General features: G+C 47.8%; 1 protein-coding gene across 5 annotated transcripts in view; it reads left to right on the top strand.

Moving 5' to 3' along the window:
- The window catches only part of RNFT2 (ring finger protein, transmembrane 2), a 253,869-nt gene that overhangs the window by 21,542 nt on the left and 218,687 nt on the right, over window positions 1-13,640 (top strand). For all 5 annotated transcript variants that reach the window (XM_069214511.1, XM_069214509.1, XM_069214512.1 and 2 more), the window contains one exon: window positions 10,726-10,822. The gene's annotated coding sequence lies outside the window, so the exon portion shown is untranslated. The remainder of the gene's footprint in view (window positions 1-10,725; window positions 10,823-13,640) is intronic.

Here is a 13,640-nt window from a genome sequence, read left to right as displayed (position 1 = left end):
GTTGTGTTCTCCTCCTTCCCTGTGGTGTCCACTGTACTGCTAACACCTCCTTCCAGACTCTTAGTGTTTGTGGAGTTATCATCACTCTTGCAGTAGCGCTCTCCTCCTTCACTTGCGGCTTCTCTCCAACTGGTTCCGCATCGCACCATTTTTCCATTGTCTATGTGCTCCTTTCCTCTTTCCGTAGTCCGTCGTCTCGTTCCTGGCCTCCTCCTTTTTACGTCATAAGGGCTTCCTTCCATTTTGCTCTGTCACGACACCTAGTGCGCTGCCTCACTTCTCAGTCGGTCTTACAGTGGCGGCCATTTTGGATTCCTTGTTCTGATCTTCAGGTCCCTCATACTATTCCTGCTCACAGTTGTTTTTTGATCTTTCTAAGAATTTCTGGTTGGTGTCTTCCTGTAACAGAGATTCCTGGGAATCAAGAGAACTGTCGGCAGAGATCACACATCTCAGACAGTTAGAGTTTGAACTTAATGCTTCAGGAAGCTGTAACTATATCCTCCCTAATTTTCATCCAGTCCACTTAGTTTAAAAGAAGGTGATGTGAACCCATTGTCCTGGGAACCAGCAGCCGCAGGACCCTTTTCATAAGTTTGATATGTTGAGGGTCATCATAGTGCCGCTTATTTTCTCCTCTGACTTTATTTTTTATACATATCTTTATAGGTTTCAAATGTAAACAGTGGCCATATAAAAGCCATACATCAGCCACACATGACAAACTGTGAAGTCACACTGGGTGCGCACAAGTCACTACCCATTCATGGGGGCAGCCAACTGGCACACACAAAACAGAAGAAAAAAGGGGGGGTGGGGACCTGCACTCGTGCCTAACAGCTGTTTAACAATGTAATACCAGAATTCAGAGAGGGGGGAGTATCCTGCCAAGAGGTACACCCAAATAACCCCACCCTCTGGTGGCCAGAAGGTAGCTTGAAACAGTAACAAAGGTACTGAACAGGCCAGCAGGAATGTGCACCCCACCAGGGAGCCAGACCACCATAAAGCTCCTAGCGATGTCAGACCGAAGGGATCTAGCAGATTGAGTGAAATAACCAAACGAGACATGGAACCCGTGAGAGGCACAGCAGCCATCTCCCGTGTTCCAAGAAAATCCAGGCTATGGTAGACAAGAAGAGGGTCAAGACAAGAGGGACTGCTCTGGGTGACTGTGTGTCATTTTTTGCTTCTAGATTGCCAATATATGTGTCCCGTCTCCAACCACCAGCAGCCCGACACCGCTTGTGCGCGCCACTACAATTACATCCAGCTTGGCTTTTGTCCTCCTCAACAACATGAAGATCCAGCAAGATGTATTCCAGGACATTGTGATCTGCCACTTAAATAGCACAAAAGCAAGATCAATAAACCTATGCAGATACTTATCTCCCTTAGCATTAGGAGAAAGCCCAAGGAGGCATTATTCGGGTAAGGGCAGGAGCATGCGTTTCACAGCCGCAGCTGTTACGCCAGTGACCTCCCTCCAGGCCCTCTGGATCACCTGAAACTCCCAAACCATGTGGTAGAAACCCACCTCGGGTGTTCTGCATTTGGGACATTCAGGTGAGGTCATGGGAAATATGCTTTTGATGCACTGTGGCATTAAGTAGGTCTGATGTAAGTAATTAAACTGTGTAAAGCGAAAGCTTGGGTCACGCAAAACTTCCTTGACATGTTGTAATACTTGAGACAAAAGGCTATATGTGAGCGGTGTTGGGAGATCAGCCAACCATCTAGCGTTAGCATTGTCGGGTGCAACACCGCAGAGCGATCACAGCATGCCGTAGATGGCTTTAATAACTTTCCATATACTACCATGAGATAATATTACATGCAATTTTAACTATTGGTGAAGCTCAGTTCTTCCCAGTCTCGACTCAATAATGATAACATGCATACAACTTGGTATGAATAATAAGCCTCCAGTTGTGATCCCATATGTGTCCACAATACCCTGAAATCGCAATCACCCATCTGATCAATCCCTGCTACCTTCCACTATACCAGGTCATAGTTACAAGCCACCTTGCGCAGTGCCAATAAATTCCACATAGAGGTAAGAGGGGATGATGGGGTCCCTGCTATACACGTAGGTGTTTTCATTTTTTCTAACACAAGAGCAACTGAAATGTCCATGTGAACATGGGTGTCTAGCATAAATTTTAGACAAGCGTTCAGATAGAACTCGTACACAAAGTAAATATAATAGGACAGAAGGTAACTGTCTAGATTTATTCCAGACTGTTAACTTCTGTCCTATTATATTTTTTTGTGTATGAATTACATGTGAACGCTTGTCTAAACGTTATGCACATAGGTGTGCCACTCTCATCTGATGTATCTCATGAGGCAGGTGAGCCCTAGAGTCTGCCTGCTACATGTAAATGTGCAGCCCTCCCAGGAGCTTGCTAATCGCTATTCTGTCTGAGCAGGCGGCCGTGCCCAGCCAGCGCAGTGGCCATTGTAGCTGCACTGCTGCATAGTACCATTCATAACTGGGAGCACCAAGACCACCCAAAAGTGGTAGTGCAGCAAAGAAGTACAAGTGCTGGGGGAGCATAAGCATCTTAGAAATCACTACTCGGTACAACGGAGATAGCAGCAAGGACACCCAAAAAGGGTGGGTGCTCTGAATTGAGCCCAAAGCCCTGCCTACATTACCAAATAGTAGATCATGGTCTGAGTGATTGATCTGGACACCCAGGTATTTAAAGGTGTTGAAGCCCGAATCAATCTGGAACCTCGGCAGGGCCCCTCTATTGTGTTTGAGGAAAGGTGAAAGAGGCATGACTTAGTCCAATTTATCCGGATGCCCAAGACGGTCCCAAATTCCTAGAGGGTCTCCATCAGGAGTTGAAGCAAGGCTGGGTATCACGTAAGTAGATGAGGGCATCATCCGCATAAAGCGAAGCAATGCAACGTTAATCATGTACCAGTATCCCCCTCTGTCAGGCTCGCTGATGCAGACTGCAGGCCAGGGCTCCATGGTCAGCACAAAGGAGAGGGGACAACCCTGACGGGTGACCCACGGAATGTCAATGCTAATGGAAATCAATTAGCTATCCTGACAATCGCTATTGGATTCTTATTCAGGGCACGGATCCGGCAGAGGTAATTCGGGCCTGTAGGAGACTGGACTGGCTTGTAGTGAGTACCAAGGGGTACTTACACCTTGCACCAGGCCCAGGTATCCCTTATTAGTGTATAGGGTGTCTAGCAGCTTAGGCTGATAGATAATGGTAGCTTAGCAGAGCAGCTTAGGCTGAACTAGGAGACGAGTGAAGCTCCTACAGTACCACTAGTGTCACTTGTACAATATCATAAGAAAACACAATACACAGATATACTAAAAATAAAGGTACTTTATTTTTATGACAGTATGCCAAAGTATCTCAGTGAGTACCCTCAGTATGAGGATAGCAAATATACACAAGATATATGTACACAATACCAAAAATATGCAGTATAGTCTTAGAAAACAGTGCAAACAATGTATAGTTACAATAGGATGCAATGGGAGCACATAGGGATAGGGGCAACACAAACCATATACTCCAAAAGTGGAATGCGAACCACGAATGGACCCCAAACCTATGTGACCTTGTAGAGGGTCGCTGGGACTGTAAGAAAACAGTGAGGGTTAGAAAAATAGCCCACCTCAAGACCCTGAAAAGTGAGTGCAAATTGCACTAAAGTTCCCCAAAGAGCACAGAAGTCGTGATAGGTGAATTCTGCAGGAAAGACCAACACCAGCAATGCAACTACAATGGATTTCCAGACGAGAGTACCTGTGGAACAAGGGGACCAAGTCCAAAAGTCACGATCAAGTCGGGAGTGGGCAGATGCCCAAGAAATGCCAGCTGTGGGTGCAAAGAAGCTGCTACTAGGCAGTAGAAGCTGAGGATTCTGCAAGAACGACAAGGGCTAGAAACTTCCCCTTTGGAGGATGGATGTCCCATGTCGTGCAGAAGTGTTTTCCTGAAGAAAGACCGCAAACCAGCCTTGCTAGCTGCAAATCGTGCGGTTAGGGTTCTTGGATGCTGCTGTGGCCCAGGAGGGACCAGGATGTCACCAATTGCGTGAGGGGACAGAGGGGCATCCAGCAAGACAAGGAGCCCTCTCAGAAACAAGCAGCACCCGGAGAAGTGCCAGAACAGGCACTACGAAGTGGAGGGAAACGGTGCTCACCCGAAGTTGCACAAGAGAGTCCCACGCCGCCGGAGGACAACTCAGGAGGTCGTGCAATGCAGGTTAGAGTGCCGTGGACCCAGGCTTGGCTGTGCACAAAGGAAATCCTGGAAAAGTGCACAGGAGCAGCTGCAGAAGACACGGTTCCCAGCAATGCAGTCTGGCGTGGGGAGGCAAGGACTTACCTCCACCAAACTTGGGCTGAAGAGTCACTGGACTGTGGGAGTCACTTGGACAGAGTTGCTGGATTCAAGGGACCTCGCTCGTCGTGCTGAGAGGAGACCCAGGGGACCGGTGATGCAGTTCTTTGGTGCCTGCGGTTGCAGGGGGACGATTCAGTCGACCCACTGGAGATTTCTTCGGAGCTTCTAGTGCAGAGAGGAGGCAGACTACCCCCACAGCATGCACCACCAGGAAAACAGTCGAGGAGGCGGCAGGATCAGCATTACAGTGTCGCAGTAGTCTTCTTTGCTACTTTGTTGCAGTTTTGCAGGCTTCCAGCGCAGTCAGCAGTCGATTCCTTGGCAGAAGGTGAAGAGAGAGATGCAGAGGAACTCTGATGAGCTCTTGCATTCGTTATCTAAGGAATTCCCCAAAGCAGAGACCCTAAATAGCCAGAAAAGAGGGTTTGGCTACTTAGGAGAGAGGATAGGCTAGCAACACCTGAAGGAGCCTATCAGAAGGAGTCTCTGACGTCACCTGCTGGCCCTGGCCACTCAGAGCAGTCCAGTGTGCCAGCAGCACCTCTGTTTCCAAGATGGCAGAGGTCTGGAGCACACTGGAGGAGCTCTGGGCACCTCCCAGGGGAGGTGCAGGTCAGGGGAGTGGTCACTCCCCTTTCCTTTGTCCAGTTTCGCGCCAGAGCAGGGCTGAGGGGTCCCTGAACCGGTGTAGACTGGCTTATGCAGAAATGGGCACCATCTGTGCCCATGAAAGTATTTCCAGAGGCTGGGGGAGGCTACTCCTCCCCTGCCTTAACACCTTTTTCCAAAGGGAGAGGGTGTAACACCCTCTCTCTGAGGAAGTCCTTTGTTCTACCTTCCTGGGCCAAGCCTGACTGGACCCCAGGAGGGCAGATGCCTGTCTGAGGGGTTGGCAGCAGCAGCAGCTGCAGTGAAACCCCTGAAAAGGCAGTTTGGCAGTACCCGGGTCTGTGCTAGAGACCCGTGGGATCATGGGATTGTGCCAACAATGCCAGGATGGCATAGAGGGGGCAATTCCATGATCTTAGACATGTTACATGGCCATATTCGGAGATACCATTGTGAAGCTATACATAGGTATTGACCTATGTATAGTGCACGCGTGTAATGGTGTCCCCGCACTCACAAAGTCCGGGGAATTTGCCCTGAACCATTTGGGAGCACCTTGGCTAGTGCCAGGGTGCCCACACACTAAGTAACTTAGCACCCAACCTTTACTAGGTAAAGGTTAGACATATAGGTGACTTATAAGTTACTTAAATGCAGTGAAAATGGCTGTGAAATAATGTGTGCATTATTTCACTCAGGCTGCAGTGGCAGGCCTGTGTAAGAATTGTCAGAGCTCCCTATGGGTGGCAAAAGAAATGCTGCAGCCCATAGGGATCTCCTGGAACCCCAATACCCTGGGTACCTCAGTACCATATACTAGGGAATTATAAGGGTGTTCCAGTATGCCAATGTGAATTGGTGAAATTGGTCACTAGCCTGTTAGTGACCATTTGGAAAGAAATGAGAGAGCATAACCACTGAGGTTCTGGTTAGCAGAGCCTCAGTGAGACAGTTAGGCATCACACAGGGAACACATACATATAGGTCACAAACTTATGAGCACTGGGGTCCTGGCTAGCAGGGTCCCAGTGACACATAACAAACATACTGAAAACATAGGGTTTTCACTATGAGCACTGGGCCCTGACTGGTAGGATCCCAGTGAGACAGTGAAAACACCCTGACATACACTCACAAACAGGCCAAAAGTGGGGGGTAACAAGGCTAGAAAGAGCCACTTTCTCACAGCCCCACACCTGAATGAGACTCTCCAGCCTCGCCAGCAAGAAGTCTCATTCCAGGGTGTCATCACCTTCTCCATATCGAGCAACTCTGCCACCTGCCCCCGATACTCGCTCAGAGCATCCCTCATCAGGCGGTGCAATCCATGGATGTTAAGGAAGGTATTACGCCCAGCGATTTTATACTGAATTGATCCTCATTGACAAGGTTGTTGACTGCAGACAACAATCTGTTAGCCAGGACCTTTCCAGTAATTTATAATCTATGTTTGAAAGGGAAAGCAGACTTGAAGGGGGTCACAACCTGGCTTATGAAACACCACTAGCAGCGCTTCGCAGAGCAAATACAGGAGTTGGCCCCTCATCCAGCCCTCATTAAACACTTCCAGCAGCTTTTAGGAGAGGTGGGCGTGGAAGGTGGTACAGTGTTCAATCGGGACGCCATCGGTCTCCGGGGTTTTATTTCAGGAAATTTGTGCAATCACTGCATGCACTTCATCGATTTCTGTTCGCAGGAGATGAGTCAATCGGGGCAGCAGGAGTCCCTGGAGGAACCCCCCCATCACTCCCCCTACAGCCTAGCAGCTGGGGGGCTTTCCAAAGCTGCATATAAGGAGCAATAATACTATGCAAAAGAGGCATTGATAGCCTCCTGCATGTTTACCACCGTGCCATCCTCCATCCTGAGTGCCCCTATAGGTGGGCAAACTGGTCTTCTGTAACCAACCAGGCCAGCAGTCTACCCGAATGGTCGCTGTCCGGGTGGAGAAGAGCGAGGCAACACCTATAGTCATGATGGCCCAAGTGCATGTCCAAGTCTCTGGGGGTCTTATGTAGCTGCTGGAGCCTTTCCAGTTCCATCGACTGTCTGGCCACCATCGTCTCAAGAAGACACAAGTCACGCTCCAGGTTGATTATTTCCCTGGTCAGAGTACAATGGATCCCCAGGTAGTAGTGATACCGTAGCCCTGCATAACTACCCTGTGAGCATCCCATTCCAGGGCTCTGGTAAGGGTGTTTCACAGGAGTCCACAGTGAGCAAACCACACCAAATGGAATAGAGCAAGGTATGGCCCCTCCACTTTAATGCAAGCCATCTGCCAGTTGTGGTGTCGAAAGTTAATCCAGGGAGGCCCACCCCTGTAGAGGCCACAGAGCCGCTGGTGTCCGATCCAGTGTCCGAAGGTGCGCTCTGAGTGCAGGCTCTGCCTGTGATGAAACACCTCCTCCAACACCTGTGCCTGCTCCCTGGCGACTGTGCAGTGGAGAGGCAGCTTCCAGTCCCCCAACGCTGCCTGCACTACGGTCGGGCATCAGCCAAAACATCAGCACCCCTGTCTTCTGAAGGGGTCCCACAATGCCCTTAGCACGGAGCCATGTCCAGGCATCCTGATGGATTAAAAAGAAATTAGAGGACTCACCATCTATCTCCTTGAGCTTACCACAATACAGTAGAGCATACTTAAGGCCTAGCTCCCGGAGATGTTTGACCTCAGTGTAGGAAATGTGCAGCCACTGTACCTCTGGAAAATCTGAGTATGCAGTGATAATGCTGCCCTCAAAGCACCCTTTTTCTGAAACCGCTTCAAGATCATGTCCCTGCCCCTATAGCTAAGGAGTCTTGCTATCACTGGTCATGGGCAGGCTTTCGGCAGATACCGCCTCCCCAGCAATCAATGTACTTGCTCAACAGAAAATAATTTAGGCACCTTGTTCTCCATCACAGCAGCCATTAACCACTGTTTGAAGAAAAGTTCCATGCTCAGACCCACCGAGTGCTCCGGAAAGCCCAAAAAGTGAACATTATTGCTCCACAAGCACCCCTCAGCTTTTTCCGCTCGGTGGAAGAAGGCCACCCCACCTTCATCTGTTGTACTTGGGCATGAGGCTCCTGCAGCATGTGTTGCATCACAATCAAGGAGGATTCAGCTTAATCCATGCAATTCGCCAACTTCCTATTGTCCACAGGGAGCAAGTTCACATCCAAGGAGACCACATTGATCTTGGACTTCAGTGTGGTTTTAGTGTCTAGGTTTGCATGAAGAAGTTTCTCAGATTGGGCAGAGTGACTGCATAGGGTGGCCTCAAGGTGGTCCGGAATTCCAGCACCACAGTCAAATGGAGCAGCCAAGCCCGAAACCTCCCTAATGCCCAGTGCAGCATTCCTTATTTAGGTTCATCATCCTGACCACAGCGACACCAGAGAGTACTCCAACAAGGATGACCAAGTTGACAGGGCCCCAGGGACCCCACCTCAATATTGTGCCGCAGGGATTGTGACACCCTCAATGTGATTGGTGTCAGCCACTAGGATGTTCCTTAGGTCCCCAGGGGGGCTCAATAGGGGCTACAGCCATCCCTCAAGGTGCAGCGGGTGCCTCAGTAACTATGGAAAGAGCTGGTGGGGGAGGGGGGAGGGGGGGGGGGGGTGTTAAGGGACCACCTGCAATGAGTTGCCAGTTGGCTGAGGTAAGCGGAGCTCTGGCAGTTCCCAGAACCTTCACTGTAGCAGTCGTCTCAAATAGTCCAGCACAACGTACCCCAGATGAAGGTCCACCTGCACTGGCCCCACACAGGTCCTCACTCCAGGGCCAGGGACTCCAAAGTTCAGGTTCTATGGGGCAGTCGCCGCAAGGCAGCGAGACTGTAGCAGTTTTTGGCACCGGGCTACCTCACAGGGTCATCGGATACTTCAGTGGGGAGTCCAGGCATTCCACAGCTGTCCAGAAAAAAGGTAAGATGAGTTCAGGTCACAAGACCCAGGTGGACGATGGAAATACAGGTCTCCGAGGCCCTAACACTGGCCCCCGTAGGACGCCGTCGCTGCAAGGCCCAGGCAGGTTGGCACATCAGTCAGGGTCCTCTTGGGCACAATGTGGTTCTCGGAACCTCTCCACGTCCAGCAGCCCTGCGGCTGCTGCAGTTCCACCTTCGGCCCCTCCAGACAGGGGCCACAGGCTGCGCTGCAGCAATTGGGTTGCAAGCCCTCACTATTCAGGCTGTTGGCTCTCAAAGCGGTCGCCTTGGACCTCCTCGGGGCCCATCAGCCGCCGTCCACTGTGTGCACACTCAGCCTTGCGGCCAACGGCCCTGGCTCGACCTGCAACCAGCGATTCCAGAAAAACTCAGGAGGGCTGTCTACGAGTATCACCACTCTCCGGAATGCACGCAAGGGGATTCCCCTCACATCAGAGGGTATCCCCCCCAAGTCAGATCCACTAGGATGTTGTACATTTATGAGCAGGCCTGGGCTGGAGCTTGCTAGAGCATGTTTACAACAGCTGCCATATTTGCATTGCCAACATCCCCCCCCTCGCCCCCAGCGGCACCTGACAGCTGTATAGGTTGTTGTCCTGAGGTGTCATATCTGGTATATAAAGCAGCAAACAAATAGAAGAGTTTGATTTACAACTGATTGGCGCATCTACTGTGCAGAAGTGTGGGTAAGCTTGAAAAAAAAAATCTCGTCTCCAGTCACTGGCCCGGTTGTAGAGCACTTTTACAGTGGCACTGTTGTCGTGCTGCCAGGCAACCCCTACCAGGAGACTAACAGCACCATCCGAGCCCGTTGCACAACAGATCACAGGACCTTCACAAACTGACAGCAATCATAAAGAACACCCTTGTGGCTCCAAATAATAATGAAACCCTAGGACAGCTGCAGCTGTCCTGGGACCCATTTTAGTATGTCAGATGCATCATACCATGGACTGGTCTTTGTGGGTGGTAGCTGGCACTTGGGTGACAGGGCACAGGGTTAGTCTGATCCCTGTCTGGGTTGGAGCCTGGATGTGCTCTCTTCTAATTTCCATGGATATGAATGTCCGTGCTTACAGGAACACTATAGAAATCTGGTATATGCAAATATGAGTTTGAGGGCATTTGTCAGATGGATTGGGCAACTGATGGTGCCAGTTTAATTCCCTTATCTCATACTGATCCCCACATAACCATAATGTTTTAATGGAAAAATCGTGGACTTTTTCACCCAAAAATAAGTTCAGTAGTTGCAGCACATGTCGCAGAGTTCTGTGTAACCGTGCTTGTTCAGGTCTTAGCAAAGCCTTGTCATTACTTTGCCTTAGTTATGTTGCTAACATGCGTAGCATTGACTTGGTAATCCGAAGGCTATGATTTAAACCACTATGGGTATAATTTGCTGCATGCTGCACATTAACTTTATACTACTGTCCTTTCACCTTTTCCAAACTGCTTCTTGTCGGGTAATTCTTGATATCGCTGCACTTATATCTTTGGTTAATTGGGTACTCCTTGATTGTGACAGCATAGCATAGTAATTAAAGTAATTAAAATGAAAGGTTATGGATTTTGTGCAGTCGTCTGTATGAGGATTATGAAGTCTCAGAAAAGGGCTACTGATGTTTCTACTTATCACATATCAGTGTTTTAAAAACGAAACATCTAATACCATTAAATATATCTTTGTTTGTCCTACTTTAAAAACTATATTCTTAAAACTTATTCTGATCAGAAGAGTATGACTGGAGTAATAGTATTTAAATGTGTTAACCATTTAACAGGTTATGGTAAACCAAGCCCCCCAACCAGGAAGTTTTATTGATGCCTGCCTGACGTGTGACAGCACTACGCTGCAGAGAATAAAAATACCGTTTTAGGGTAAGTAATACTACTTTTTAGTGTCTCCCAAGGTTGGAGCATTCAGGTATGTTGGTATTGAGTGTTCTCTGCTTTGCCTGTAGTAATCATTCAGTTGCATCCTTTCATCTTTCGTTGACCACTGTCCTTGCTGCAAACTTTAATTGACCACTGCAGCAGCTCTGTAGACTTTTTGGGAAGGTTTTCTGTTCATTTGTACTCCTCATCCTTACTCACAAAGATTTTGAAGTTGATCCTTATGGTAAAGGTACGATTTGCCAGTAACATTCTTCGTGTAGATGAGCAAGTTAGGGTGTGCATAGACTTTCATAAAAGGTTGCAACGTTTTATGTATTCTTTCTAACCTCTATGTTTGGTTGTATAGCGTCTGTAATTGTAATAATTAGTGTTGGGATTAGGACTAAACAAAGATGTGTGTTTAAGAACACTAATCTATTTTCTTTTCAATCATTCGCACTGTTTCTGTCGTTGACTTGAGTTGTTGCTTACAGTTATCTAAATATCATGATCTGTTAAAAAAAGATGCATTTTAGAACAACACACGTAGAGCGGGCACGTCTAGCGAGGTGTTAGGATTGTACATTACATAGCATGCATCTTAGATTCTTAACCACTTCAAGAGCGTTCTGGGAAGCTTGGACACGTATCACTTTTTTAAAGGTATTTAACACACTTGTTCAGGCCTCACTGAGCTGCAGCCTTCCAGCACTGAGAAGGATCAGGTTGTACAAGGAGCACATAAAATCTGGCCGCCTCTTAACGTTTATGGGAGAAAACTGTGTATTCCCATCTCAGTTAACAGTAACATCACTACTAGACGCCAGGCTTCTTTCAACTGGACCTAAGGCTCAATAAACATAGCTACTGTATGTGGTTACAGGGTGACAGGCCTGCACTTTATAGAAAATGTAAATAGATATGTGACAAAGTTGTAGGAGATGAAGGCCGCTGCAGCAGAAGAGAAGAAAGAACAAGACATGCAAATGAACCCCGGGGGTGGGGGAGGTAGAGTACCATTTTCTGAGCTGCCACAGCCAACTACAGACATCTTCCGGCAGGCCTAAATCCAGATTCATCTCGCTACAGGAAGGAACTACAACCATTGTTTGGAATTAAGCAGAAAAGTGATTAGTGGCTGTGAAGGTCTTCCTGGGCAGGCCACTCTTTTAGCGATAAGGTTCTTCAGCTGCAAAGGCAGAGGTGTGGCACATGACTCTCGTAGGTGTAATTGCACAGAAGACCATTGGGCGTGATGATGATAAATAGGGGGCACACAGGCCTTACTGGGGTCCATGGTCTTAAAACACAGGTTACAATGATGATGTGCTGTCAAACTCCGAGCTCACATGGCATTGGGGTGCAGAATACCACAGACTGCAAACAGTGATTTGATGTAAGCCACTCCGGTCTCATACAGACTCGATTCACAGCTACACATCAGGGTGCACCAGCAGAAGTGACCACAGTGGTGCTTGTGTAGACCACCCAACAGAATTATAGTACTTACCTCAGTACTGGGTTATAGTCCTTTCCTCTCAGAGAGACAGTAATTCTGGCTCCGGTCCAGATCTTCTTCTGCGCATGGTGCAAAGCTCTGTTTATTCACGATTCACCTTTCCCACAGAGGGTGAGCTTCTATCTAGTCTTTAGACATTTATCCTTCAATCTATTGTTTAGTCAGATTCAAAGCTTGAGGGGAACCCAATCCTATAAGTGCATTGTTTTTTTCAGGTGTGCCACAGCCATATGGCAAAGACCATTGAGGAATTTATGTTGCTCTCACTTTGCATTGTGGCCCTCAGCATCTATCTGGCCAGTTGTGCTGCTGCTGGGGTCTTATGTTTCCAGCAGGGCAGAACACTGGATGTGGAAGTTTGGCATGTTACCCATGTTACCCATCTGCTTTTTATTAAGTACATAGGCTACTCCGCACCTTTTCCCTTGTCAAGCGACAGCGATTTGTCCATGCTGTACAGGTTGACGATGTATACAAAAGTATATAGTTGTTCAAACCTGTATACTTGGTCAAAGAGGTAATTAATGCTCCATAAAGGTACTTTACTGTTTTGGGCAGACTACAGTCTTCCGCTAAAACACATCAAAACTCAATTTTAAATCAGAGATATAGGTGATTTCATACATGAGGCACACCTCAGATAGCTGTCACCGAGCTCAATGGCTTGAGCATTACTTTGACCCATTGTGGTCTTTTTCTTTCTAGCAGTTCTAAGCATTTGGGTACTTGTTGTTTATCATTTTATATTAGATATAGTCCTGTATTTCCAGGATGCTTTGTGCTGTTTGAATGAGAAACAGGGATGAATGTTACCACATGAAGCTAATTGACATATATGTTGTGATATGTATATTAACATGTGTCATGGATTCAGTAGTGTTGGCTGTAAAAGCAGTGATGGGCAGTCTATACATCTCAATTCTTAATTGACTTTATTAAAGCAAAGAACGTGAAACTAAGAAATACATCATGGTGCTGTTAGCCTCCCCCTTAGTTTTAGTCTTACCAACATGCACCACCATTAAAACTAACAAGAGCCACCGGTGACATGTTAGGTAATTTTATTATTCACCCCCTCTGGATCACTGTAACTATCCAGTCAATTTAATTTCAGCACTCCCTCTGGTTCTTTTAACCAGAGGTCGAGTCCGCCTGAGTAGTATCATCTTACTTAGGTGGGGCTAGGTGGTCATATGATGAAGCAAGACACTATTATGTGTGTGAGACCACCTAGTCCGTAAAGGAAAATCCCCCGCTACTCCTGTAGGTCAACACAGCACCCCCTATAATGCAACCTAATGT

Source organism: Pleurodeles waltl, chromosome 11, assembly GCF_031143425.1.
Source record: "Pleurodeles waltl isolate 20211129_DDA chromosome 11, aPleWal1.hap1.20221129, whole genome shotgun sequence".
Taxonomy (NCBI): Eukaryota; Metazoa; Chordata; class Amphibia; order Caudata; family Salamandridae; genus Pleurodeles; species Pleurodeles waltl.
This window is presented reverse-complemented; position numbering and strand designations above follow the sequence as displayed.